The sequence below is a fragment of the Bos mutus genome, chromosome 28 (assembly GCF_027580195.1).
Source record: "Bos mutus isolate GX-2022 chromosome 28, NWIPB_WYAK_1.1, whole genome shotgun sequence".
Lineage (NCBI taxonomy): Eukaryota > Metazoa > Chordata > Mammalia > Artiodactyla > Bovidae > Bos > Bos mutus.
Window position 1 is genome coordinate 21,512,646 of NC_091644.1, and position 26,528 is coordinate 21,539,173.

The 26,528-nt window shown below is 36.8% G+C and overlaps 1 protein-coding gene across 2 annotated transcripts in view; it reads left to right on the forward strand.

The window, feature by feature from the left end:
- The window catches only part of CTNNA3 (catenin alpha 3), a 1,958,943-nt gene that overhangs the window by 21,321 nt on the left and 1,911,094 nt on the right, over positions 1-26,528 (forward strand). Inside the window, exon 1 of one of the 2 annotated variants that reach the window (XM_070364864.1) lies at positions 8,899-9,065. The exons of the other annotated variant lie outside the window; for it this stretch is intronic. The gene's annotated coding sequence lies outside the window, so the exon portion shown is untranslated. Of the gene's footprint in view, positions 1-8,898; positions 9,066-26,528 lie in introns of those variants that run through there. 2 annotated transcript variants of the gene reach the window in all.

Here is a 26,528-nt window from a genome sequence, read left to right on the forward strand (position 1 = left end):
TCTTGTCCTTAGAGTATATTAGACAGGCAGATATTACTATTTAAAAGCAATATAATAAATTAATATTTTTATTAGGTGGGTACATAGTTAAATGACTCACATAGAGACTGTAGACCCATTGTCTTATCAAGTATTATGTGCCCTGAGAGATAAAAAGTTTGAAAATAAATTGTAGTTGGAGTACAAATGATATAATTTTATAAAAATAGAATATGACTAATATGTATTACTTGTTTATGTTAATGGAAACCTCACTTGAGCACTAGCAGACCACAATGTACTGTATATTTAGAAACTTTCCCAAACTACACTACAGGAGAATTTTTAATTGCTAAAAAGAGATTTATTGCATTTGGATACAAGTTTGACCATAGTGGAAGCAGCTGTTTTATGCTAGAACAGGAGCAGCCTTGGAATTGGTGATTTATAGCATAAATCCTGGAAAAGTTATCAGGTTACCTCTTTAAATGGGGTATGGGAAGAAAGAAGCTAAAAACTGGACGGTTGGCCAAACTTCTGTAGCAGCTTCCCAAACATCTAGTCCTTTCAAGAGAATTCTGGGAAAGGGAAAGCCCTGATTTGTAGTGTTTGACAGTTTTTGTGCTGTGAATACTCCTAACCATGGCCATTTAAAAATTACCTGCATGAAGTCAGTAAATGCAGAATTGGGATTAGATGCTGGCAGTCAGTTCTCTCACCTGTAACTTCATCTTACCCCACAATAGGTGAGATGCCACATGCAACTCACCAGCAATTGGCTCTTATTTCCATTTGGCCTTGTAGTGATCTGATTCAAGAGTATCATTCCAAGGACCTGCTTTCTTGATTTCAAGTGGCTTAAAACATAAACCAAGTATCAGCTATACCAGAAACTTCTGGTTAGCCTAGCCCCTGCTTCCCATCATGCCTGTGGAAGATAGTTCCTGGCAGGCCATTAACACCCTCACATTGTCAGTGTCACACCACACATCTTTCACTGTCTGCAGTGGGGCTTCTCCAATACCACAGAGGAGAGGGGGAACCCATTCCAAGCCTTGACTTGGATTCTCCCTGAAAGCAAAAGCCTGAGATAAGGACTTGTGTCTAGGTAGTTTATTTAGGTGGTAGCACCAGGGAGCAGTGATGAGAGACTGGGCAGGATGAGGAAAAGAGAAAAAAATCTTATAAACTTGCATTGTCAGAGTCACTACTGAGTCCAACTGTGACTTGATACAATCCACAACCTTCTGAGGATTGTGTAAAATGCCCCTTAGAATTCTCTACATGGGAGTCAACTGGAGGGAGCGGTTCTTCACCCTCACTGGTTGTGTCTTAATCCTGGACACTCAGTCCTGGGAACTTCTATGGATATGCACATACTGAGTGGGTTCCCCCTGTCCTCTCTGGTATTGGAGAAGCCCCACTGCAGACAGTGAGAGATGTGAGGTGTGACACTGACAATGTGAGGGTGTTATGGCCTGCCAGTAACTATCTTCCAGAGGTGTGATGGGAATCAGGGGTGAGGCTAACCAGAAGTTTCTCATATAGCTGATATTTGATTTATAATGTTTTAAAAGGTGGATTAAACATTTATTCACAGTGAAGCTACTATTTAGGATCATGAGATTAAACTTCTTATCAGAGTACTGAAAAAATGTTGGGAGAGAATGTAGTTATTTTCTCCCTTCTCTTTCCTTTTCCTCAAGTAAAACTCTGGGTTATACAGTGTTTCTGTGTCGTAATAAACCCATAGAAAGGATTTTGATCAAGTTCATAAACACTGAATGTACATGAGCAAATACATTCATTTATCTAATGAATACTTAAAATTAGTTTTTTTGCATAATTTCTGAGACATAAATTCCTAGTTTGCACATGGTAAGTGTTAATATTCCTGTATTTGACAATCTGAATTCTGAAAATAAAACATTAGACTCTTATGTTTGTATTACTGAAAGGAGTAGCCCACCCAAACAAGGATCATTCACATCTAGGTGCCATATAGTAAAGGTTCTTCTTATTCAGCTGACTATAGGCAAAAAGATACCTATTCCTAAGAATATGTATATGAAAAGGGTTCTTACAGCTCAGGACATGATAAGTATTTGCACTGATTACTTGAGAAGAGCTAAACCTATATTATGTGAAGAATGCCTACCCCAAACTTTTTTACCTGTATAGATTGTAATGTTTGCAATCTACAGCCTTAATCAGGTCCTGTTTCCAGATGAATCTACCTTGTAGCTAGAAGCCAGAATTTTAGTCCCATATCTGGTGTGCCTGTGTGAAGCCTGAGCAATTTTGTGTCCATTGAATCATAGCCTTCCATCTAACTTTCCACCATGTTCATTTAATTTAGGTGACTGGGTTTCTGCCCAGAGTGCTTGACTGTGGCTCTAACTTATGCCTCAGGTTGGGTGATTTTTGTTGAACCACCTGAAATAAGGCATTACCACTACCTAACATAGAGTGACATTGCTGGGTGGAGACTCCTGCTGCAGTTTCCCACTCTCTAGATTGTTGGTTCTTAGATATTGTATATTGTAACTGGTCCTAACTAAACACAAGTTAACTGTATTTCATTAGGCCACCAAGCTACTTCGATTGGGCTCAGCTCTTTATTGTTGCTTGGTTCTTTCTCTTGTATTTGCTCACTGCTAAAATTGAAATAGAGCCTGCCTTAAAATGTAATATGAACTGTATACCATTTACTACATAGTTAAAATGATTAAAAAGTTACTATTTACTTGAAAACTTTATGTTGTTAAAATTTCTATTTCAACACCTGTATTATAAAATGAAGTCTCATATTATTTTAGGTACCTAGATTGCAGTAGCTTAAATTCCTACTGCCTTAGTGCCAGAAATCAGCCTCTGAATGTGTTTCTGGGTTACTTTTGAGTCATGCCCAGAGCTCTCTCAGCTGTGTTTAGGAAGAGGTCCATCATGTTTTCCTGTTTCAGATGCCTTGCCATACTGCTGCACTGCTGCTTTTGCTTTTGTTTTCCAGGTTGATATTCCATCTAATTCAAGAAATAGACCCTTTCCTTAATTTTCTATAGGATAGCATTTTAACTAAAGTTTATAGAAAGAGGCAGGAAAAAGAAAAGACAGCACATCATAATTATGACAGTTACTGTGGCTATGCTCAGAATCCCATGGCCATGAAAATGATTTTGATTGTTTTCAAAGCTGCAAGAGCAAGTTGTTTCTAGAACTATCAATACAAGATGCTTTGGTGTTATAATATAGTCAAGGGACTGATAGGGTAGTTAATTAATAAAAGAAATGTCACCCAGGATGTCTGTGCTGGGAATTTTCATTAACAAGTTGTAAAAGAAATAACAAAGTAATCAATGAACTAAAGCAGACATGATTGACTGTAATTACTGTGCTCGTTAAGGTTATTGACTAACAGCAAGATGAGCTGTCAGAGTTGAGGCATGGCACTCTGAGAAAATTAATCAGAACATTCATTTTAGCCCTTCTGTTTTCACCAAGGCAGTGAAGTTAATGTGTCAGTTTTAGTAGTTCAGAAATAGTTAAATCAAGATTTAAAGTTTTAGCATCCACATATTCTGACTAGCATCTAAATACCATATTTGGGTTTACACAAAGTGAAACAGAGGGAGAGGGAGAAATTAAGTGGTAAGTATATAAAGACAGCAAGCAGGACAACTATAGTTTGTATCAGGTAATAGCTGTAAACATGGAGAAGCAATGGGTTTGAAGGATATTTGAGAAATAAAATTAATAGCATATCATTTTATCATGATGCTGACATCTTTCATTTCTGTATCAAGGCAAATATAACAGGAAATTTTCTTGGTTACCTCCTCCTTCTAGAGCTATTTCTTCTTCATTTGAAAGCCAATAGCTATTGATACTTTATCTTGTATAGTTAATTTTCATATGCCATGCCATTAAGGACATTGCCATTGCCCCTGGCTTTTATTCCAGTGGTGAAAACAGAAAAAGTAAACATATAAATAAATATGCAAGGTTGTGATAAGTGACTAGGGGCAGTGAGATAAAGTAATCAGGTAATACCTCTCTGAGGGATTATATCAACGATGAGAATGAGGCAGGCATGTAAATAGCTGGGAGAAAATGATTTCAGGCAAAAGAATAGCAAGTGCAATGGCCCTAAAGGAATACGCTTGGATGTTTTCTGAACAGAAAGTGTAATTGAAGTCAGTGAACTAGGGGAAACAGTGCTGTGAGTCCAGTGGGAGAGGTTGACAGGAGCCAGATCATGAAGGGCCTTGTAGATTTGGTAAACAATTTTCCTTTTGTGCTATGGATAATAGGAAGCCATTGGATAATTTTATGCAGGAGAATAACATGACCTAAACTGTCTTATGAAATATCATTTAGATGCTATGTAGAAAATGGATTGCAAATGCCTCAGAATACTTGGGGTAGGGGAGACAGAGACAGGTGGATGTATTCAAGATAACTTTTGGAAATAGGATTTATGGAAATTCTTGATGGTTGTAAAGGAAAAGACTGAATGAAAGATGACTGCAGGATTTTGGCCTAAGCAATTAAGTGATGGTGCCGATTACTAGAGTATGAAAGATAGAAATAGGGTTTTTACACCTCTCTATCCCTTAATTTTTTTAAATTATAATTTTAAAATTGAGATATAATTGACCTACAATGCTATGTTAGTTCCAGGTGCACAACATATTGATTTGATATTTCTGTTATAATCACTGTAAATGAGATAGGTTTGAAAGGAAAAATCAAGAACTCTTTTTTGGGTACAGAATGAGTTTGAAATGTATGTTTGCTATGCAAATGGAAATAGCAGTTGGATATATGCCTCTGGGTTCATGCGAGAGGTCTGGGTTGGGGATACAAGTTTAAGAATTGTTAGCCTGTGAAGGTGTGACTGTTGAATGAATCAGTTAGCTCAATTCTTGCATTTCACTTTGCTCTGCTACACCTCCCTTTCTCATTCCTTAATGACACATTGGTGGGTTCCATAATTTTCCTGCCATTTTCAGTGCTTTAAGGCCTGCTTAGTCCAGTTTGAAACTTTCATCTTCCAATTTAAATCTCATCTCCTCCCTTTCCTCCAGCACTGACCAGATGTCCTCTTGAGGGACCTGAAAGGAGGAAGGGGCAAGATGGACTTTTCCACCACTTCTCCTGCTCTGATATCTTCTAGAGGAGATGAGTAGTTGGCCTAATTCCTCTAATTTTTCAAGTCCCCCAACTTTTCCTCTATTGGGGCTGAGAGGGAAGCATAAAATGCTTTTCTTAACTGATTTTCAGTAAGCCCCAGAGTGAGATGTCTGTCCTCAGATACAGAAAATCCCTTAGCATGTGGTGTACACAGAAGGCTTCTTTTTCTTTCATTTTGAGCCTTAGTTGCCAATTCTGAGCAATAAGAAAAATTCCACTCAGCATCCTATTACAGATCTCATTTTTAAAATGGTCAGATTGGATAATGTAATCCCTGAGGTGACTTATGGATTTGGCCACATGGAGGTTGTGGATAGACTTTAAAATGGTCCTTATGGCATTGAAGGTGACAGAAGTCACATGGAATGGGTCTGTAGAATAAATGAGAAGTGAAAACACAGGTATAGGGCAAGCAACTCGGGGACGTGTTGTGATGAAGGCAGCAGAGAACTTGGGAGGAGCAGCTGCAGAGATCTGTAAGGTGAAGCTGATGTTTGTTCGATGTTTTAAAATTAAAGATAGTGGCCTGACTTTCTGCCAAGACAAGTAGAGAAGGGATTATAATGAAGTACATGAGATAACAATGAAAGAGCAGAGTCCTAGCAAAGGTAGGAGAAGAAGGGATCCAGAGCAGAAGAGGAGAGATTAACCTTTGGTTGGAGGAAGAGTACAGCTTGAATTGTAATAAGAGAGAAGGCAGGACTCGAGTGGGTAGATTTGTAGATTTGATGATGAGAAGGTAGGGGCTGTCTTCCAAGATGGCTTGTTTTTGTGAATGAGGCAGGAGAGTTGGTTAATAGCTAATAACAAGGTGGGTAGAAAGAGAGAGTGGGGTAAACATCTTTTTGCTACAGTATACAAATGTTGAAATAGGAGCAGATTCATCTAAAACACCCAACAAAGTCCCAGAACTATTTATCACATATTTTTGGAATAAAATATCTTTAATTATCACAAACTGAAAGTATTCTTTACTTCAAATATCATCTTAAAAAGGTGTGACAGAGGCGAGGTGAGGTGAACAACACAGAGGCTATTTGGAATGCTGGAATGAGAAAGGATTTTGGGTGGGACATTCCAACTGCCATCTTGTGTTTAAACTCCATCTAGGTGCCTCTCCTTAGTCAATAAAACAGGAATTAGGAAAAAAAAAAGTGTTATAGCTGTTCAGAAAATTACATATTTTTAGGTCTCAATCTGAAAGCCAATATTTTAAGGTGTCATATATAGAATAAAATGGACTCATGGTTCATGCAAAAGCTACTTCCATTTTTAAAGGGATTTTAATGTAAAGAAGAAACTGTATTCCATTCTGATTAAAATGCTGATTATACCCTGAAAGGCTGATTTCCCAGGAGGGACTGCTGATAGAGATTGAGGTGTTTTCTTTTTGGAGGCCTCCCTTCTGTTCTTCTAATCTAACTGGCCCCTAACACAGGGCTCTGCGTCAAGGGGCTCCTCAGTACATGCGGTTGAGTGAGTTTGTCTGGGGCCAGCCCTGATGCCTAGAGCCAAAGATACCCTTGATTACCTCAGAAGGATTTCTATGATGGCTCTGATTTATTCTTTTTTCCCTTTTTATCTAGCTCCCCTATCCTTAACCTTTGTTTGCTTGCAGGAAGAATGTGAGCCAAAATTTTGAAGTTTTAAAAGTATAAAGAAAGAAAACAAGTAAATAGGGAAGGATAATAAATACTGAACAAGACTGGGCAAGGTGACAAGATGGAATTACTGTGAAAATCTGGAAGGGGGCCAGGGCACAAAATGCAGTGGCTGTGTAGTTTACAGGAACTATTTAGTGTTCAGCATGCTTCAGTGATCACCCAGAGAAAGCCAGATTTTTCCGGTTTTGTTTGCTACCCTATAGTTTGCTATGGAAATCTGACATAGGTGATCTGTATTTTCTGTCACCCAACTGATATAAATATAGACTGTGGGGCCTCTGCTCATCAAATCTGACGTGATTTGAATTGCTAGGAGGAGGACCTCTTGTGGCTATAGTGGGAAATACTTCAGCTGAAACCTGTCTTGGAGGCTGCAGACATTTTTAAGAGGGAATAAAAAAACACACAACTTTATAGAGCTCTTTAAAATTATATTTCACTATTTATACTATTTAATTGCTTTTATTATACCAAGTAATATAATTGCATCTGTATTGCCTCTCTGAGGAGCTCATTGTAATTTGAAGCACTTCAGATTTGATCCATGTAAAATCACATATCCCCTGAAAAGTAGATAGAAAGAATAGGGGTTTTCATCTCTATTTTGCAGATGGAAAGGAGAGGTACAGAGCAGGTAAGTAACTTATCTGTGGCTTTAAAGTAGGAGCAGGCTGGCTTATAAGAGAATTTGGGTATCTAATCTTGGGCTCAATTCAACAGTCTGTGTTTAGAAAACATTCATTATCAAAGCTCTAAAACAAAAACTTCTATTTTGCAAGTGAAAAGTGATTTCTTTATTCAAGAAAAGATGGATTGAGAGACATAAAACTTACCCTTTGTTTTCACTGTGAAAAGAGGCTGCTCCTAGATTCTCCAGGGGGAAAAAGCTGCTTAAAAAAAAATCTAGGGAAGACAGTATGTTAGCAACTAAGAATCGTTAGAGAAATGTAATGTCAAGTGTATGCACATTTTAAAGGAAGCTACATAAAAATAGTTATTTCACAGATTTTCCTAGAAATCATATAAATGAGACCTCTTTCATAATTGATTCTCTCTGACAATTTGCAGACCTTGCCTTTTCCTCTTAGCTCCCTAATATTTGTTCTAAGAGTGCCTATAGAGCTAATAAATAAATGCCCGTGGCGGATTCATGTTGATGTATGGCAAAACCAATACAATATTGTAAAAAAAAAAAAAAAGAAACCTTAATAAAAAATTTTTTTGAATTCAGCCTTTTAAGAACAGGAATGCCAAAACTCAAACGAATAGTTCTATTTTAGGGGTAGTGACCACCTACTACTACAGTCACTACTTTTATGACTTTGGAAGAATGTCACAAAAGTGTTAATGCCTAAAAGAATATGGTACAAGTTCACGTGGGGTGTCAAGGAATAGATGAAGTGATAAAGCATAAAGCAGAGGTATGGAAGATTGTTCCGGTGAATGTTAAGATGTTGATAGTGTGGAGATTAAAAAGGGAAAGAGGAAATATATAAAAGAATAGCTGTAGGAAAAAGAAATTTTGTTGGAAAAGAGGTTTTTTTTTTTTTTTGGTGATTTTAATAATGGTTTCACCTATGGAGCTTTAGGTAAGTCTTCACTTACATTCTTTACTAATAATTACATGGGTCTAACCCTAGAAGCACAGAGCATGATGCTTGGTAAGATTTCAGAGGAAAAACTATCTCAGATGTGACATAGAATTCTACGGTACTGAAGACATTGAATTTTACATAATTGATTTTTGATGTGTGAATTTCCTGGACTTTCCTATTATCCCTGCTTTATCATTTTTCACTCTCAATAATTGCAGCATTCAGCTTTAATTAGATGTGAGAGGTCCTTGTTTTAGAAAGGTACTAGAGAAATGCAGATCCTACGTATTTAGAGCTTCCTGACAGCTATGTTTGTAGATCTCTGGGTAAAGTATGTGTCTGGCCTTTTTCAACAAAGTATTTTCAGTAACAAGTTGTCAGTGAGGTCAGTGACTAGCAGTTCAGGATTAGATACCACCCACCCTGGTTTGTAACCTCCCCCTTCTTTCTCATCCTGGGTGAATGACGCTCAGCTGAAGTGACTGCCCCACTGTCACTGCCTCTCAGTTTGGTACTCTGCAACTCTGTGACTAACCAAGAAGTCTTATTTTTTTTCTCCCCCAAACTCTTTTTGGAAAATTTCCTACAAGAGCCGAATTTTAAACACATTTACTCTATAGGAAGCAACAGAAAGGTAAGAGTCAAGTTGTAAAAAGAGGAGCTGGACTTCAGTGCATTCTTGTTTCTGCGTTGAAATTGCTCTGCCTTAGTTACATATTGTAGGTTTAAAGTGTGGGGTTTCTTTCTGAATTAAAGAACATTACATTACTATATAAAACGGGAATGTTTTGACTAGTCATGTTGAGAAATATAGGCTTTCATGCGAAGTTTAAAGTTATAAATAACTTTCAAACTAGTGCCAGGGGAAGCTAGTAGCCAAGGTCGTGCTTTGCATTCAGAGAGTTTCTGGCTATAAAAAGCCGATTGGGATCCAGTGCAGGAAAAGATAAGATATGGACTGGATGCATGTGCCTTGGCATGGGGTTGGGGCAAAATATTTGAAGGGATTTTACTTTCAACCCAAAACTTGTTCACAGTAATGGGAGATTTTTAAAATGAGATAGTGGCAAAAGCCTTACTTTTTGAATTTAATATTTGCCTTATATACTTGTTTTATAATTGTCAATAATATTAGGAAATTGAGGAATCTCTCAGTGCTATCTTTACTGCCATTTATAATCAAATGAAAATCACACTGGATGAGATGAATATGGGAAATAGTCATCAGTCATGTAAAGAGAAGGTCATTATCTGACAGTGGCTGGGTGACTGCAAGCAATTGCTCTCAGTTGCACTGAAAACAGAACTGGAGAGAAGTACAAACGGAAACAAGAAGAAATTTAGGTTAGGCATCAGGAAGTTCATTAACTGTACATGTTTTGAGTCATGGATATGCACCACTAAGACAGTTGCAACATATCTGATGATGTAAGAGATCCAATGATTTGCTTAAAACACACACGTGGGAAAAATAGGATTTCAAATTAGCCTTGGTCCTGGGTTTATGGCTAGGTTTTTTTAGACAGACTAAAATGTCAACATACTGAGAACAATTGTGGTTTGGAGATAGAGATTATCAGTAGTCAAATTCAAATGGCATATTTGGATGAACTATTAAAATTTTGTTATCCACCATAAAAAAATTACCTTAGTAGTGGCATAGGACAATTTGTTAAATGGAGAAGCCCAAAATACCAACAGCATGCTGCTGCTGCTAAGTCACTTCAGTCGTGTCCGACTCTGTGCGACCCCATAGACGGCAGCCCAACAGGCTCCCCTATCCCTGGGATTCTCCAGGCAAGAACACTGGAGTGGGTTGCCATTTTCTTCTCCAATGCATGAAAAGTGAAAAGTGAAAGTGAAGTCGCTCAGTCGTGTCTGACTCTTAGCGACCCCATGGACTGCAGCCTACCAGGCTCCTCCATCCATGGGATCCAGGCAAGAGTACTGGAGTGGGGTGCCATTGCCTTCTCTGGCCAACAGCCTATATACAACTATTTCCATTTGTTGTGTCCTATACACAGTCTGTGTCTCTCTTCTTAACTGAGTGAAATATTTTGGATTGTTATAGTAAAATTTATTTTTATTTTCATTATAAAAGTGATATGAGTTCATTGTAGGGATTTTAAAAGCACAGACAAAATTATCTGTAATCTCATTGATACATTTTCTTTTAGTCTTTTTTCTCTGCACAACTTTAAAATGAATTGCAGTAATACTGTGGATAAAATTTGGAACCTTGCTTTTCATTTAACCTTTACCAAAACATTTTCCATATAATATTACCTAGTCTACATAGATGTTATTTTAGATTGCTAACATTCTTCCAAGTGAATAGATATAATTTTATTAATCATTGTTTAACATCTGGGTGCTATGGTGTGTGTGTTTGTGTATTTGTTTATTTTAAAGGTAATTTCCCTAAGCTCTGTTTTTAAGTGTAGACTTGTCAGATTAGGGAAAATTAGAGTTGAAGACAAAGATTGTGATTTTTTAAGAAGATGGCTTTTACTGGTTTTCTTTTAAGGTTTTGTATAATTCTTTATCTACCAAATGAAATATTTATTGAGTGTCTGTGAGATGCAAAACATAGTTATTAGGCACAGAGATAGCAATATATTTAGTATTTGGAAGGATCTTCTCTAGTTACAAAATTTCTCCTTATGGACTTTCACAAGTATCAACAAAGCTACATGTTGAAAATTCTTCATCTCTGCCCGAAACCAATAGACAGTATTATTGACTACTTACATTATTTTGGACTTTAAAACAACAGAATTTATAAATAACTTTTGTAGAGGATTATCTATATGTTGTTCATATTTATATGAATTTTATGATCTGTGACAAAGAAATAGAATTAGGAAGAACAAATATTTTATAATAGAAGTCTGTGGAAATTAGAATTATTTGGAGGAAATCTAGGCAGCAAAGTGTAAAGAAAAAGTATAGAAGGTGCATGTTAAAACAGAGTTTCAGTTTTCAGATTTTCTGCTTATGGAAACATGAGAATGGAGTATGGCATGAGTAGGGTGGGAATTAGGGAAGATATGAAATTTTAATTCTGTTATTGGTGTTGAATTTGGGAATTATGGTTATATAAATAGAATATATTGAAGTAAAAAGCCAAGAAATTGCTAATAAATAAAACGATTTGATTTTCAGAGGTAGTGGCTGGTACAGAGAAGTCAAAATGGAGAGAGTAGAGGTATCAGTATTTGGTGGGAGGTAAGGTATAGGGTTGTGAATATTTAAAGAATATATTTTGCCTGCATCACCTTGTTTTAATTGTAGAATTTTATTTTTTCAGTGGTATTTAGAGAAAAATCATAGCTATGGAGGGATGGGAGTTCCATTCTTTGTTCACTCTGAACTTCTGCTAGCATGTTTCTATTTTTTCTTTGATATAGGAGGGATTAAGACTTAAGTAGAGAAGTTGGCAGCCCAATCTTGCCTGAAGAGAAACTATGTGCTTCGTAATGAAGACTTAAAAATAGTGTTTATTTATGGATCATTGGCTCATGGGAATGTTACTCTAGAGACTCAAAAAGAATGATTTTCTAAATCTTGTTTCGATACTGGATTTTAAGTGACATGATATTGTGGAACTTTGGGTGGAAGTCCAGAGTTTTGCCAAATTGCAAACCTAATGGAAAGTGACAGATAATTGAGACTATAGAATTTTTGAAAATGAACATGACTGTTAGCTGTTGCACCTGATTTTCACATGCTTAATTACTATTTTTAACTATATTATTGCTGTCTGGTACACAGCCAGTAATCTGCTACCAATTTAATCACTAACTTCCAGGATCTGAGAAGTGACTAAATTCCTATGTGCAAATAGTAAATTAGGTCAAATTTATTTGGGACCCCCCTGCCCCCCTGCCCCAACTCCCTTGCTTCTTTTTCCTGCTTTTCATTATCCTAACTGGCATGCTTGTGCTGCTTCAGGTCCCTCCATTAATGGTGAAAAACATTTGATGGAGAAGGCAATGTTTAGTACAAAAACCTTTAAGTATTGGAACTTGAAGACTTTAGCCCATATTTTATATTAGCACCATTCAAAACGTGATCAGCAGTTCTCAGTCATGAAACTGGTTCATGAAAGGAGCCTATACAAGCATTTATCTTCTTTGTTTATATGCATATGGAATAGAGAATTGGGTTGGAGTTGTACTAGATAATACATGAATAACGAGATTATAAATGAATAACTAGAATGAATAATATCTAGTATGATTAACTAGATAATGAATGAATTACCAGGTCTCAGCTGATGAATCTTCTGGAGGTAGTATCAATGCAGAGGCCTTGGGTTAGCTCATTGAGAAAACAGAATAACAGAGAAGCAGGATTCCTCAAAGGGCTACTTTGGCTCTACTCCAACATTGGCCTTGGAATTATTTGCTCTTTCTAGATGACTTGTGAACCAGATAATACTCTTAGTGCTGGGGATAGATACTAGTGAACCAAATTAAAGCCCTGCCCTTGTGGTGTTTCCTTTCTAGTGTTTGTGTTTTTATGGATAGGGATGAAGATGAAGGGAGAGTGAGAAATAAAACCTACCTCTCTGTGGTTCTCCAGAAGTACCAGGGTCTTTCTTAGTCCAGGGCTGGAGCTCATAGATTACATTTCCATGGAAATTTGCAGGATTAATTAGCTTTTCTGTTAGAATCAGCAGTTCCCTTTCCAATATAGGTTAACAAAGGAATCCTAGTTTTAAGAATCAAATAATCAATGATATGCATTTTTGGTTGCCTATGCAATATCCATGTATTCTGCTCTTGCTAACTTACAGAACCCTGATTTAGGTCAAGAAATAAAGGCTTTATGCTATACGTAGTTATCTGCATCTTGTGTCCCCCCTGCTTTCCCTAAATTAGGATAGTTACATTTAGTTAAGATATATGCATAGCAATTCATGTAGACCTACCTCATTTTTTTTCAATTTCTTCGTAGTGTTTTACTACTATATGTGAAACAAGAGAGAAGGGGGCAAGTCACAACCTTTAAAAGAATGACATAGCCATGGGACACGACATGAATTGGTTAAAACCAACTAGTCCAAGATAGTGGAAGATTTGGTTCCCAGTGGACCTTGAACTTCATTATATGCTCATTGTCATACATTAGCATGCTAAATGACACACCCACAAACACTATGACAGTTCTGAGGCTCACCATAAAAGTAAAAAAGTGAATGGTGGCCCAGTTCCTGGAAATCCCCACTCTTTCCCTGAATATTATAGTTGAAATAATTCACTGACTCATTAGCCTATGAGATTACCCAACCCATAAAAGCTAACTACCCCATATTTTGGGGCCTCTCGGCTTCTGAGATGGCCCATACTCTGTCTGTGGAGTTATTTCTCCCAAAGCCATTCTTGCCTTTTGAGATGGACTGCATTCTGTCTATGGAACATGCATCTCTAAATAAATTCACTTCTTACTTATCACTTTGTCTCTTACTGAATTCTTTCTGCAATGAGACGTAAAGAATATGAGCTTCATTTTTAAATTTATTTAACAAACTTTTGGCTGCACTGAGTCTTTGTTGCCTCATCAGGGCTTCTTGTTGGGTGCACAGACTAATCTTTATTTCACTAGAAGGAGGATCCTTAACCACTGGCCCATCAGGGGAGTCCCAAACCTGAACTTCCTTATATACTGAGACCAGATATATAATTTTAGTTAAAGACTGTGGGTTCAAGTCCTTATTTGGATTTAGGTTGGGTTAGAGTCCTGGCACGTGGTTCAAGTTCCATCTGAGTTGTACAGTTTCATATGGATGTAGCATAATATATTTAGCTCATTCTATATTGATGAATATGTTTATTGTTTTTCATATATATTTTTTTATGTTGCTATGCCATAATGATTAAATGCTTAAATTTCTTTTATATAATGCTTAAATTCTCCAATATGCTTAAATTCTTAAATGCTTAAATTCTCCATAATGCTTAAAATTCTCCAAGCTAGGCTTCAGCAGTATGTGAACTGTGAACTTACTGATGTTCAAGCTGGTTTTAGAAAAGGCAGAGGAACCAGAGATCAAATTGCCAACATCTGCTGGATCATCGAAAAAGCAAGAGAGTTCCAGAAAAACATCTATTTCTGCTTTATTGACTATGCCAAAGCCTTTGACTGTGTGGATCACAATAAACTGTGGAAAATTCTGAAAGAGATGGGAATACCAGACCACCTGATCTGCCTCTTGAGAAATTTATATGCAGGTCAGGAAGCAACAGTTAGAACTGGACATGGAACAACAGACTGGTTCCAAATAGGAAAAGGAGTACATCAAGGCTGTATATTGTCACCATGTTTATTTAACTTATATGCAGAGTACATCATGAGAAACGCTGGACTGGAAGAAACACAAGCTGGAATCAAGATTGCTGGGAGAAATATCAATAACCTCATATATGCAGATGACACCACCCTTCTGGCAGAAAGTGAAGAGGAACTAAAAACCCTCTTGATGAAGGTGAAAGTGGAGAGTGAAAAAGTTGGCTTAAAGCTCAACATTCAGAAAACAAAGATCATGGCATCCGGTCCCATGACTTCATGGGAAATAGATGGGGAAACAGTGGAAACAGTGTCAGACTTTATTTTTTGGGCTCCAAAATCAGTGCAGGTGGTGACTGCAGCCATGAAATTAAAAGACGCTTACTCCTTGGAAGGAAAGTTATGACCAACCTAGATAGCATATTGAAAAGCAGAGACATTACTTTGCCAACAAAGGTTCGTCTAGTCAAGGCTATGGTTTTTCCTGTGGTCATGTATGGATGTGAGAGTTGGATTGTGAAGAAGGCTGAGCGCCGAAGAATTGATGCTTTTGAATTGTGGTGTTGGAGAAGACTCTTGAGAGTCCCTTGGACTGCAAGGAGATCCAACCAGTCCATTCTGAAGGAGATCAGCCCTGGGATTTCTTTGGAAGGAATGATGCTCAAGCTGAAACTCCAGTACTTTGGCCACCTCATGCGAAGAGTTGACTCATTGGAAAAGACTCTGATGCTGGGAGGGATTGTGGTCAGGAGTAGAAGGGGACGACAGAGGATGAGATGGCTGGATGGCATCACTGACTCAATGGACGTGAGTCTGGGTGAACTCTGGGAGTTGGTGATGGACAGGGAGGCCTGGCGTGCTGTGATTCATGGGGTTGCAAAGAGTCGGACACGACTGAGCGACTGATCTGATCTGATCTGATTGCATAATGAATATCCCTGTTCACATATCTTGATGTAATTTTATGAATATATCTTTAGGATAAATTCATTACATAGAATTGCTGAGTCAAAAGGAATGTTCATTTTACAATTTAATAAGTATTACCTTTAATTGGAAATATCAACTGAAGGTTAAAGAGTATAGAGTATTCATAATTTAAAATTTGAGAGCTCTTATCATATTTTTCTTCAAGAAGTTCATATCAATTTTTACCCCCACAAACAGCATATGTTGAAAGCTTATGTCCCTAACTCTTACCACTGTTGATAATGATCTTTTAGTGATAGGTAAAAATTATATCTTGTTCTTTTGATTTGTATTTGATTAATAGTAAGTATGGTTGAGCAATTTCTAAATATTAGCCCATTGTATTTCTTTTTTATACAAATTGCCTTTCCATATTTTTTGCTCTTCTTTTCTTTTCCAGTTTTATTGAGATATAATTGTTATACATCACTGTATGTTTAAAAAGTCCAGCATAATGGTTTGTTTTACATGTATAGTTGACCCTTGAACAACATGAATTGAATGACACAGATCCACTTATAAGCAAATTTTTTTTTCAATAGTAAATAATATTATATTACATTATCTGTGGTTGGTTGAATCTTCAGATGTAGAACTGAAGATATGGAAGAACTGTGGATGTGAATAGTAACTCTAAACTATATGTGGAGTTTTGACCGTTAGGAGGGTCAGTGTTCCTAATTCCTGTGCTGTTCAAGGATCACCTGTATTGTAAAATGATTACTGTGATAAGTTTAGTTTGCATCCATCGTTTCATATAGACACAATAAAAAGAAAAGGAAAAAAAGAAACTAAAGTTTTTTTAGTTTAGTAAACTCTTAGGGTTTACTCTCTTGATAACTTTCATGAATGTCATACAGCAGTGTTAACTATAATCATGTCGTACATTACATCCCAAGGGCTTATTTATTTTAAAACTGGAAATTTGTTCCTTTTTCACCAAAATTTGTTTCTTTCCTCCAGTTCTCCTTCCCCCAACCACAATGCCCCATCTCTGGTAAGCACAAATATGATCTCTTTTTGTATGACTTTTTTTAAAAGATTCCGCATACAAATGAGATTATACAATATTTTTCTTTCCTCTGTCTGTCTTATTTTACCAACCATAATGCCCTCAAGTTCCATTCATGTTGGTATAAATGGCAGGATTTCCTCATTTTTTAATGGCAGAATAATATTTCTTTATACAGTGTATATATACCACAACTTCTTTATGCATCAATCAGTGGACACTAAAGTTGTTTCCATGTCTAAGCTATTATAAATAATACTGCTATGAATATGGGGGTGCAGATATCTTTTTGAGTTAGTGCTTTGTTTCTTTTGAATATATTCCCAGAAGTAGAATTGCTGGATTGTATAGTAGTTCTATTGATAATTTTTGAGGAACCGCCATACTGTTTTCCACAGTGGAGGCACCAGTTTACAATCTCACCGAGATAGTACACAAGGGTTCCCTTTTCTCCACATCCTTGCATGTTATCTGTTGTCTTTTTGATTATGGCCATTCTATGGTATGAGGTGACATCTCATTGCAATTTTGATTTGCATTTCCCTAATGACGTTAGGGATTGATGTTGAGCATCTTTCAATGTACCTGTGGACCATTTGTTTATAGTCTTTAGAAAAATGTGTATTTCCAATCTTTTACCCACCCTTAGTTGTTGTTTTTTTTTTTTTGCTATTGAGTTGAATAAGTTCTTTCTTTATTTTGGATATTAATCCCTTACTGAATATATGATTTGCAGGTATTTTTCCCTATTCTGTAGGTTTTCTTTTCACTTTGTTGATTGTTTATTTTGCTGTGCAGAAGCTTTTTAGTTTGATGTATTCCCAATTGTTTATTTTGGCTTTTGTTTCCATTGCCTGAGGAAACCAACAAACAAAAATACTACTAAGACCTATGTCAAAAGTATGCCATGCTTACTGCATATGGTTTCTTCTAGAAGTTTTATGGTGTTAGTCCTTACATTTAAGTCTTTAATCTACTTTAGGTTAATTTTTGTGAGTGGTGTAAGGTAGGGGTCTAGTTTTATTCTTTTACACGTGAATATCCAATTTTTCTAACACCATTTATTGAAGAGACTCTTATCCATTGAGTATTCTTGGCTCCGTTGTCAAATATTAGTTGACTTTATACTTAGGTTTACTTCTGGGCTCTCTATTCTGTTCCACTGGTCTATTTGTCATTTTTGTGCCAGTATCATGCTGTTTTGATTGCTATAGCTGTATGGTAAACTTGAAATCAGGAAGTAAGATGCCTCTCACTTTGTTGTTTTTTCTCAGGATGACTTGGCTATTCTGGGTCTTCTGTGGTCCTATATAAACTTCAGAAGTTTTTTCTACTTCTGAAAAAATGCCATTGAAATCCTGATAGGAATTGCGTTGAATCTATAGGTGGTTTTTGGTCAGTCTAGAGACTGACGTTTCAACAATAATAATTCTTGTAATCCATGAACAATGGATACTTTTCCATCTATTTTTGTCTTCTTAAATTTTTTCATCAATGTTTTCAGAGTAAAGATCTTTCACCTTCTTGCTTAAGTTTATTCCCAAGTATTTTACTGTTTTTCACGCTATTTTAAATGGAATTGTTTTCTTTTATTCTTTTTCAGATAATTCATTGTTAGTGTATAGGAATGCTACTGATTTTCGTATGTTAATTTTGTATCCTGCAACTTTATGAAATTCATTGATTAGAATGAGTTTTTTCAGCTTTTCAGTAGAGTCTTTAATATTTTCTATATATAAAATTATGTCATTTTCAAATAGTGACAGTTTTACTTCTTCCTTTCCAAATCTGACGCGTTTTATTTTTTTTTTTGTGTGTGTGATTGCTCTGGCAAGAAGATCCAGTACTTATTTTTTTTTAATTGCCCCATAGTAAATTAAGAAAATTATTATTTTTGTTTGCTTAATGTGTTGCAAGTATTTTCCTCCAATTTTTGTTTATTTTACTTTTATGTTTTATTTTAAAATCATACATAAAATAAAATATTTTTGTGTTCAGTTTTTAAAACCTTTTTCTTTATGGCTTCTGAATTTTGTGTTTGGTTAGAAAGGATTTTCTACTTCAATTATTATACATAACTGTATTATATATAAATTCGCTCATACTGTCTTTCAGAATTTATAACTTTTGCTATATCTGGAATTGATTTTGAGCAAAGAAATGAGTCTTGGAATCAGCTGAATTTTAATTTTTCTTCTAAATGTTTATTTAGTTGATCTAATATGATTTATGTAAGAGTCACTCTTTCCTGCTAATTTAAAATCTTTATCATATGATAAATTTATATTAGAGTCTGTGTTTCACTCTTTCTCCTGTTGTGGCAATATTCTTTAAAAAAAAAATTTATTTTACATTGAGTATAGTTGATTTACAATGTTGTGTTAGTTTCAGGTGTACAGCAAAGTTTTTAATATAGTTTTTTTAATATATTATGTATGCTGCTGCTGCTGCTGCTAAGTTGCTTCAGTCGTGTCCGACTCTGTGTGACTCCAGAGAGGGCAGCCCACCAGGCTCCGCTGTCCCTGGGATTCTCCAGGCAAGAACACTGGAGTGGGTTGCCATTTCCTTCTCCAATGCATGAAAGTGAAAAGTGAAAGGGAAGTTGCTCAGTCATGTGTGCGTGTATATATATATATATATATATATATATTCATTCTTTTTCAGATTCTTTTGTCATATAGGTTATCACAGAATACTGAGTAGAGTTCCGTATTCTATACAGTAGGTTCTTGTTGGTTTTCTGTTTTATATATAGTAGTTTGTATATGTTAATCCCAAGCTCTTGATTTATCCCACTTTCCCTTTCCCCTTGGTAACCATAAGTTTTTGTGGTAATGTTTTTATCTAATTTTTCTGTAATCTCTACTTTCCCCGCCTTTTCTTTTCATCTTTATTTATTCTAAAAAATTTTTTTTTTCATTCAGGAGGACTTAAAATATTGTGTTGGTTTCAGGCATGTAGCAAAATGATTCAGTTCTTTTTCAGTTTATATTCCATTATAGATTATTATAAGATATTGAAAATAATTTACTGTGCTAAATAGTAAATCCTTGTTGCTTATTTATTTTATTTATTGGAGTTTGTATCTGTTAATCACATACTCATTTGATCCTCTCTCCCTCCCTGTTCCTTTTGGTAACTATGTTTGTGTTCTATGTCTATGAGTTTGTTTCTGTCTTTATATATGAATTCATTTGTATTATTATTATTTTTAAAAATTAATTAATTTATTTTTGGTTGCACTGGGTCTTCATTGCTGCATGTGAACTTTCTCTAGATGTGGCAAGCATTTGTTGGTGGCCACTTGGATTATTTCCATGTCTTGGTTATTATAATGCTGCCATGAACATTGGGGTGCTTGTGTGTTTTCAAATTAGAGTTTTCAATTTTTTCTTGATATATATCCAGAAGTGCGATCATTGGATCATATAATAGCTCTAGTTCCATTTTTTTGAGGAACTTCTCTACTGTTTTCCATAGTGGCTGCACTGATATTTAACGTTCCCACCAACAGTGTGGGAAGGTTTTCTTTTTTCCACACCAGCATTTATTTGTAGATTTTTCAATGGTGGCCATTCTGACTGGTGTGAGGTGACACATCATTGTGTTTTTGATTTATATTTCTTTAGTAATTAACAATGTTAAGCATCTTTCCATGTGCCTGTTGGCTATCTGTGTTTTTGGAAAAGCATCTACTTAGGTCTTCTGCCCATTTGTTGATTGAGGCATTTACTTTTTTTTTTCCCCCTCAATTTTGAGTTGTATGAGCTCTTTGTGTATTTTGGATATTAACTCCTTGTTGGTCACATTGTTTGCAAGTATTTCCTCCCATTTCATACACTGTCTTTTTGTTTTATTGATGATTTTCTTTGCTGTGCAAAAACTTTGAAGTTTGATTAGGCCCCGTTTGTTTGTTTTTGCTTTTATTTCTGTTTGCTTTGGGAGGTGAATCTAAGAAAATATTACTATAATTTATGTCTGAGAATGTTTTTCCCTATGTTCTTGTTTAGGAGTTTTATGGTGTCATTTCCTATATTTAGGTCTTTAAACCATTTTGAGTTTGTTTTTGTATGTGGTGTGAGTTTTCTAATTTCATTGATTTATATATAGCTGTCCAGCTTTCCTTACACCCAACACTTTTTTTTCCCATTGTATATTCTTGCCTCCTCTGTAGTATAGTAATTGACTGTAGGTGCATGGGTTTATTTCTAGGCTCTCTATTCTAGTTCATTGATCTGCAAGTCTGTTTTTGTGCCAGTACCACACCGTTTTGATTACTGTAGCTTTGTAGTATAGTCTGAAGTCTGGTTATACCTCCGGCTTTGTTCTTTTTCCTCAGGATTGCTTTGGCAATTCTGGGTCTTTTGTGATTCTATATATATTGTAGAACTTTGTGGGGGGGGAATAATTTTGATTTTTAAAAATCATTTTATTTATTTATTTTTATTTATGGCTATGCTGGGTCTTTATTGCTGGGCATGGGCTTTCTCTAGTTGTGGTATATAGACTTCTCATTGCAGTGGCTTCTCTTGTTGCAGAGCATGGGCTCTAGGGCACACAGGCTCCAGTATTTGTGGCACATGGGCTCAGTAGTTGCAGCTCCTGGGCTCTAGAACACAGGCATAGTAGGTTCTATTGTGGCACCCTGGCTTAATTGTTCCGTGGCCTGTAGGATCTTCCTGGATCAGGGATTGAACCTACGTCTCTTGCATTGGCAAGTGGATTCTTTACTACTGAGCCACTAGGGAAGCCCTATATTGTAGGATTATTTGTTCTAGCTCCGTGAAAAATGTCATTGTTAGTTTGATAGAATTGCATTAAATGTGTAGATTGTTTTGGGCAGTATGACCAATTTAGCAATATTAATTCTTCCAATCCAGGTGCATGGAATATCTTTCCATGTCGTTGAATTTTCTTAAATTTCCCTTATCAGCATTTTACAGTTTTTAGCTTATGGGTCTTTTACCTCCTTTAAGTTTATTCCTAGGTATTTTATTTTTTTGATGTGATATTAAAAGGATTATTTTTCCATTATTAGTGTAAAAAAATGCAACTGAGTTTAGTATATTAAGCTTGTATCCTGCTACCTTGCTGATGCAATCCTTACTTTAAGATGCTTTTGAACTGTGGTGTTGGAGAAGACTCTTGAGAGTCCCTTGGACTGCAAGGAGATCCAACCAGTCCATTCTGAAGGAGGTCAGCCCTGGGATTTCTTTGGAAGGAATGATGCTAAAGCTGAAACTCCAGTACTTTGGCCACCTCATTCGAAGAGTTGACTCATTGGAAAAGACTCTGATGCTGGGAGGGATTGGGGGCAGGAGGAGAAGGGGCCGACAGAGGATGAGATGGCTGGATGGCATCACTGACTCAATGGACGTGAGTTTGAATGAACTCCGGGAGTTGGTGATGGACAGGGAGGCCTGGCATGCTGCAGTTCATGGGGTTGCAAAGAGTTGGACACGACTGAGCGACTGAACTGAACTGAACTGAGCTGAACATGTTTTATTATCTGGAAGGATTAATCTTTCTCCGTATTCTTTTCTCCTCCTTCAGGGTTTTCTGATATCTAATCACATACTATTTATTTCCAGATGAATTTTAGTGTAACATTTTAGAAAATTATTATAATAGCCTTTGAATATTTTAATTGAGGGAGAAAATAATGCCCTTTTAATGTTTAATCTACTTATACATCAGGGCTTCCCTCGTGGCTCAGATGGTAAAGAATCTGCCTGCAGTGCAGGAGACTCAGGTTTGATCTCTGGGTTGGGAAGGTCCACTGAAGAAGGGAATGGCTACCCACTTCAGTATTCTTACCTGAGAATTCCATGGACAGAGAATCCAGGTGGGCTACAGTCCATGGGGTTGTAAAGAGTAGGACACGACTGAGCAACTAACACAGACACACCAATACATCATCTTTTTGTTTACTCACTTCTTGTTTGTCCTTCAGTAGAGTTGTCTTTACACAAGTATTTTATACATTTTGGTTGTTATCTTTGGTATTATTCATAGCCTGGCATCTTTCCTTCCATCACATTTTTAACACCGGCTATTTATTTGTAAGAAGGATTTGAGTCCACGTTTGTATTTCTAAGATTGCCTCTGGCGGTTGAGGCACAGCTGATATACAAATGGGACTTGGGGACCCAGATCTCTGAGTGTGCTTCTTCAACTAGGTATATCCTCCCTGAACTGTACCATCATTCAGCCCACATATGTATATGTTAAAAACATTTATTGATTTATTTGCCTGCCTCAGGTCTTAGCTGCGGCACGAGGGATCCTTGATCTTCATTGCGTCATGTGGGATATTTAATTGTTGCATGTGAACTCTTAGTTGTGGTGTGTGGGATCTAATTCCCTGACAAGAGATTGAACCCATACCCCTTCATTGGGAACATGGAGTCTTAGCCACTGGACCCAAGGGAAGTCCCCAGCCCACATGTACTTTATTTTTAAAGCATTTTTATAAAACTTAACTTTTTAAACTGAAAAATTTATATTTGCATGTTTATTTTTATTTTAGTAAAGGGTGCTTTAGCTAGAATTCTTGATTGCAACCAAGAGTCTGATCTGGATAGCTCTAGCTGAGTTTTTCATAAATGATACTAGACAACTCATAGATTTTCTGGGAGAGCCATTGAACAGCCAAAGAAAATGCAACTGTAGGAAGAATGGTCCAACTGTACCTGAGGAATGGTCCTATGGGTGTACTAGATTCCATTATTCCTTGCTCTTGCACGGGGCAGTGGAGTCCTTCTACAACTATCCTAGAAGGATCTGACGTCTGTAACCTTTAAAAATCTCATCCAAACTGTCTTTGATGGTGAAATCTGGGTCCCAGTACTTCAAGGGAGTCTGAGAAGAGCAGGTTTCTTAACTTTCCAGTCTCTCCAGTAGAGGAGGAAAGCTGGCCCAGGGCTGGAAATGGTGTTAGCAAACAGCATTTGCCACAGAGGGCTTTCAGTGAAAATATATCTTCCTTTGGCCTTGACCTTAGGTCCTCAGTTCTCTGATTCTCTTTTCACAAGGAAACTGCTATCAGTTTCTGGTGAAAATTAAAAAAGAATTGTTCCATATCAATATGTACAAATTTACTTTTCATCATAGCTACCAGTTGGTTGAATTTAATTTATTTTTCTATGCTATTCTTGATTATTTTAATGTTGTTTCTATCTATTGGTGAGGACTGATATTCTCTAGTAAGGACATCAGTCAGTTTAGTTCAGTCGCTCAGTTGTGTCTGACTCTTTGTGACCCCATGGACCACAGCACGCCAGGCCTCCCTGTCCATCACCAACTCCCGGAGTTTACCCAATCTCATGTCCATCAAGTCAGTGATGCTATCCAACCATCTCATTCTCTGTCGTCCCCTTCTCCTCCTGCCCTCAATCTTTCCCAGCATCAGGGTCTTTTCTAATGAGTCAGCTCTTTGCATCAGGTGGCCAAAGTATTGGAGTTTCAGCTTCAACATCAGTCCTTCCAATGAACACTCAGGACTGATTTCCTTTAGGATGAACTGGTTGGACCTCCTTGCAGTCCAAGGGACTCTCAAGAGTCTTTTCCAACATCACAGTTCAAAAGCATCAATTCTTTGGCACTCAGCTTTCTTTATAGTCCAACTCTTACATCCATACATGACCACTGGAAAAACCATAGCCTTGACTAGACAGACCTTTGTTGGCAAAGTAATGTCTCTGCTTTTTAATATGCTATCTAGGTTGGTCATAACTTCCCTTCCAAGGAGTAAGTGTCTTTTAATTTCATGGCTGCAGTCACCATCTGCAGTGATTTTGGACCCCCAAAAATAAAGTCAGCCAATGTTTCTACTGTTTCCCCATCTATTTGCCATGAAGTGATGGGATAGGATGCCATGATCTTCGTTTTCTGAATGTTGAGCTTTAAGCCAACTTTTTCATTCTCCTCTTTCACTTTCATCAAGAGGCTCTTTAGTTCTTCTTCACTTTCTGCCATAAGGGTGGTGTCATCTGCATATCTGAGGTTACTGATATTTCTCCAAGCAATCTTGATTCTAGCTTGTGCTTCATCTATCCAGCCCAGCGTTTCTTTGCATATAAGTTAAATAAGCAGGGTAATATACAGCCTTGACGTACTCCTTTCCTGATTTGGAACCAGTCTATTGTTCCATGTCCAGTTCTGTTGCTTCCTGACCTGCATACAGATTTCTCAAGAGGCAGGTCAGGTGGTCTGGTATTCCCATCTCTTTCAGAATTTTCCACAGTTCATGGAACTCTCTTGCTTTTTCTTCCTTTTTTTTTTTGTAAGGGCATACAAATTATTAAAATATGAAATGCTTTTGTATTCCTTCTCTCTGTCTCTAGTAGCCTTCTTTCACTTGGCCTCTGCCTGGGACCCTCTAGATTTTCCTTAGACCCAGCAACTAAAGGATAAACTCTCACATACAGGGGGCTTTCCAAGACCCAGCTCCAGGCTAGACTCTGATTAGTTGGGGCCTAATCCATGCTGGTTGTTAAATATTTTTAATATCTCCCCTAATTGTAGGCAAATGAAATCCAATTGGATTCTGTATATTTCCTAAGCTTTTTTCTCTGGTTACAGTTCAAATCATACTAATGAGAAAATATATGACAATTTATGTAACTAGTCTCTCTTGATGCACATTTAGGTTGTTTCTAGCTTTTTATTATCACAAAAATACTACACACTGCAGTCCTTGCCTTGCATCTTTTACACATGTTCAGGTTCCTAAACTATTTGTTTAGTCTAAGAATTTGTGCATATAAAATTTTATGGATGTCGCCAGAGTGCCTCCTCAGAAGATGTTTAACCAGTATATACTTCAACCAACAGTATATGGACAGCCAACATTTCTTTAGCTTGTCAAAGAAGATTTTTAAAAAGATATAAAAGTTGTTTTAGTGAAACCAGTGTACCTTCTTTAGTTATGATATTGAAAAAAAGGAGGAGAAAAATTTTATTAGTTTAGTTTGAGTGGCTCTTAATACAACTATACCAAAATGAGATCATTGCTCTCCTTTCCAATTAATAATATTTTGATACTATATTAAAATTTTCTGTGGATTAACATTAGATTTTCAGAATCTGCCTTTACTTAAATATGCTAACCATAATTTTGTGATAATATATTTTTTATTATATTTTTTAGTGTTCTGCAGTATAGTGGTTCTCACCCCAGAATACTTTTGCTTCCCAGGAGACATTTGATAATGTCTAGAGAATCCCAGGGATGGGGAGCCTGGTGGGCTGCCATCTATGGGGTCGCACAGAGTCAGACATGACTGAAGGGACTTAGCAGCAGCAGCAGAGCTATTTGTGATTACTACAACTAGGAGGCTGATGATACTGGCATCTAGTGGATAGAGGCCAAATATGCTGCTAAATATCAGCAACTCAAGACAGCCTTCCCCCACCCAACCCCCGACTCCACAACAAATTATCCAGCCTAAAATGTTAATAGTGCTGAGAATGAGAAGGCCTGCTATAATAAAATACACCTGGAAATGGACATTTATTTAAACATTGTCCCACTGTCTTTTCTGTCTGGTTTATCAATTTCTTAAGATTGTTGGCACAGTCTTTCCTTTTTTAAAAAAAGTAATGAATTTTTGGCTATGCTGGGTCTTGATTGCTCTGCAAGGGCTTTCTCTGGTCACGGTGAACTGGGGCTGCTCTCTAGCTGTGGCGTGGGGCTTCAATAGTTGTGGAGCATGGGCTTAGTTGCCCCACAGCATTAGTGGAATCTTCCCAGACCAGGGATCAAACTGGCATCCCTGAACTGGCAGGCAGATTCTTAACCACTCGACCACCAAGGAAGGTCTT